Source organism: Pipistrellus hanaki, assembly GCF_964339955.1.
Source record: "Pipistrellus hanaki genome assembly, chromosome: 17".
Lineage (NCBI taxonomy): Eukaryota > Metazoa > Chordata > Mammalia > Chiroptera > Vespertilionidae > Pipistrellus > Pipistrellus hanaki.
Window position 1 is genome coordinate 48,632,308 of NC_140519.1, and position 3,623 is coordinate 48,635,930.

Below are 3,623 nucleotides of genomic sequence, written 5' to 3' on the forward strand. Positions count from 1 at the left end.
TCCAGCAGAAAATAGGTGGTCGGTAGACATTATTTATTGTTAGGTTTCCTTCCTTTATAAATTAATAAAGAGGTTTCCTGTTTTATAATCTGAAGCACTAGATTAATTTTCCATCCAGATTATTTTTCTATTAGCTTCTACCTCCGTGCCTGTCATTTATTTGAATTAACAAAGGGAAAATACACATCAAGATACTATATCAAAGAGACTAACCAGAGTACTCACCTATGCATGGTAGTCATTTATAGAACCATAAATCTTGTAAAGATAAGTTATAAAATGTCCAACTTAAAAAAATCGCATTTTTCATTTCAAAATAAGTTTAAATAAAATCATTGAAAACAGAGTAATCATGAGGATATGAGTAGCTGCAATTCCAAGTATGACCACCAGATGGCAGAACAAGCTAGCTACTCCAGAAGAAAAAGTCTGTCCTAAATTAGGATCTAATTGCCTCAAATTGTGTCCAAAACCTTGGATTTTGTCACTTGGTCAGAGGAGACTGGATCAGTCAGTTCTGGAAAAATCCAAAGTAGACTATAGTTAGGAAGGAATTCACAATAAAGACTTAACTGAATTGGCAGTTTAATTCGAACTGGGTGGTTTGAGAATTCAATAATTACTTTATACATTTTATGTTATATATAAAATAATATGTAACCCAATTGGAAATATATTGTATATTACATATCAAGTTGTTATAATTCAAATTGTATTATTCTTTATACATTGGTGTATCTTTTAAAAAAAATATATATCTATTGATTTCCGAGAGAAAGGAAGAGGGAGAGATAGAAACATCAATAATGAGAGAGAATCACTGATTGGCTGCCTCCTGCACACCCCCCACTGGGGATCAAGCCCACAACCTGGGCATGTGCCCTTGGCTGGAATTGAACATGGGACCCCTCAAGTCCGCAGGCTGACACTTTATCCACTAAGCCAAACCGGTTAGGACTGGTGTATCTTTTTTTTTTTTTAAATATATTTTTATTTAAAAGGGAAGGAAGGGGAAGAGAGGGATAAAAACATCAATGATGAGACAGAATCATTGATTGGCTGCCTCCTGCATGCCCCCTACTGGGAATTGAGCCCAAAACCCAAACCCAGGCATGTGCCCTGACAGGGAATCAAACTGCGACCTCCTAGTTCATAGGTTGACACTCAGCCACTGAGCCACAGCAGCCAGGCTCACTGTGCTTTAAAAAAACAAAAACACATACATGTAAACATGTTACTTTATAAGTTTCACTACCATTATTCAGGTTCATGAACAATTACTTCCATTAACATTTCTCAAGATCTTTTTTTTAATATGTATCTTACTTATTTTTTACAGAGAGGAAAGAGAGGGATAGAGTTAGAAACATCGATGAGAGAGAAACACTGATCAGCTGTCTCTTGCACACCCCCCCACTGGGGATGTGCCCGCAACCAAGGTACATGCCCTTGACCGGAATTGAACCTTTCAGTCCATAGGCCAAAGCTCTATCCACTGAGCCAAACCGATCTCGGCAAGATCTTATTGGAGACTGTAATTTTTCACCTTGGTCGAAAGTAACTGGAATGACAGTGTTTTTATTTTCCCAGCTTCCTGCGAGCACATGGGGCAGAATGGGGGCCCTGCACAGAGAGACTAACAGTGCATGTGCATCCTCTGCGGGCGGGGGGAGCACAGTCCAGAAAGGCTGGACTCTGGTGCCCTACCCGGGCGCTAAGCAGGAGTGAGGCAAAGGCTGGGCAATAAACCGTTCTCCAAGCTAACTCACTTCAGTTCCTTTCTCGCCATAAAATGACCTGCGGAGTTGTGCGTGGCTGACTCACTCCTGTTGGACCTGGCTCCCCTCTGACCGTCCGGTGGGCGTTCTGGGACTCGAGAGACACCTGCCGGCACAGCCTGCTCTGTCCATCTCACCGGCTCTTACACACAGACCTAAGCCGGGGCCGGGCGGTGTGGCTCCATTGGCTGGACGTCATCCCGTGAACCAAGAGGTCACCGGTTCCATTCCTGGGCCCGGGTTGCAGGGCTCCTCCCCAACAGGGAGAGTGAGGAGGCAGCTGATGGATATTTCTCTCATCAATGTTTCACTATCTCTCTCTCTCTCCCTCTCCCTTCCTCTCTTTAAAATAATCAATAAAAACGTATCTTAAAAAGCAAACAAACCTAAAACTAGAGAGAGAGTATTGGTGCCCAATCTCTCTCATTCAAGCAAAAAAATATTTTTAGATCCATAAAAATAACGTTTATTTCATGAAGAGTTTTATTTCTAATAACATTTACCTTTATGTTAATGTAATGCTTATCAAAATTTAATATATGTATCATATTTTGGCCAATTGTGTACCACCACTATAAATCAAAGAAGAAGAAAAATTCTGATTTTACAATAGAGCAGTGTTTCCGAAACTTCTCTCATGATGAGAATCACCTGGTGGAGTTGTTAAAACACAGATTCCTGAATCCCAACTAAGAAGTGCTAAACTAGAATTTTTGGGAACATATAGGTAAAATTGTATACTTAACTAGTGCTCTAAGACAGATTTTATATACAGAGCACTAAGTTAGGTATGCAATTTTACCTATATGTTCTCAAAAATTCTAGTTTAGCACTTCTTAGTTGGGATTCAGGAATCTGTGTTTTAACAACTCCACCAGGTGATTCTCACCATGAGAGAAGTTTCGGAAACACTGTTTTAGAGCCTATGGACTCAGGAATTTTCTTTTCTTTTTTTTTTTTTTTTAAATATATTTTGATTTTTTACAGAGAGGAAGAAAGGGATAGAGTCAAAAACATCGATGAGAGAGAAACATCAATCAGCTGCCTCTTGCACACCCCCCACTGGGGATGTGCCAGCAACCGAGGTACATGCCCTTTGACCGGAATCGAACCTGGGACCCCTCAGTCCGCAGTCCGACGCTCTATCCACTGAGCCAAACCGGTTTTGGCATGGAATTTTCATTTTTTTTTTATAAAGATTTTTTAAAAATATATTTTATTGGTTTTTTTACAGAGAGGAAGGGAGAGAGATAGAGAGCTAGAAACGTCGATGAGAGAGAAACATCGACCAGCTGCCTCTTGCACACCCCCTACCAGGGATGTGCCCGCAACCAAGTACATGCCCCTGACCGCAATTGAACCTGGGACCTTTCAGTCTGCAGACTGACGCTCTACCACTGAGCCAAACTGGTTTCGGCAGAATTTTCATTTTTAATAGATTGATTAATATAGGTATCAAGGGCCCGGCCAGTGTGGCTCAGTGGCTGCACGTCAACCTATGAACCAGGTCATGGTTAGGTTGTAGGAGGCAGCTGAGCAATGATTCCCTCTCTCTCTCCCTCTCTCTCTCTCTCTCTCTCTCCCTCCCTCCCTCCCTCCCTCCCTCCCTCCCTCCCTCCCTTCCTTCCTCCCTCCCTGAGATCAATAACTTTTTTTTAAGAAGGAAAAGCCCAGCAGAGTCTGTTCCATCGCAGACGCTGGCCTCCAGCCCCGCTCGGGTACGTGCGCCTCCAGCCGGGCATGTGGCGGGAACAGTGTGTCCTGGATAAGCCTCCTCTGAGGCCGCGTGGGGCGGAGCCGCAGGAAAAAGGGGTCAGCCTTGGCTTCAGCAAGTACACTCACTCC

The 3,623-nt window shown here is 42.7% G+C and overlaps 1 long non-coding RNA gene across 1 annotated transcript; it reads right to left on the bottom strand.

The window, feature by feature from the left end:
* Positions 1-746: 746 nt before the first annotated feature.
* LOC311612059 lies at positions 747-3,110 on the bottom strand. The gene is made up of 2 exons (XR_014793216.1): positions 2,689-3,110; positions 747-2,376 (listed from the first exon to the last, which is right to left on the bottom strand). It is a non-coding gene; the product is annotated as an uncharacterized lncRNA (long non-coding RNA).
* Between the last annotated feature and the right edge of the window lie 513 nt (positions 3,111-3,623).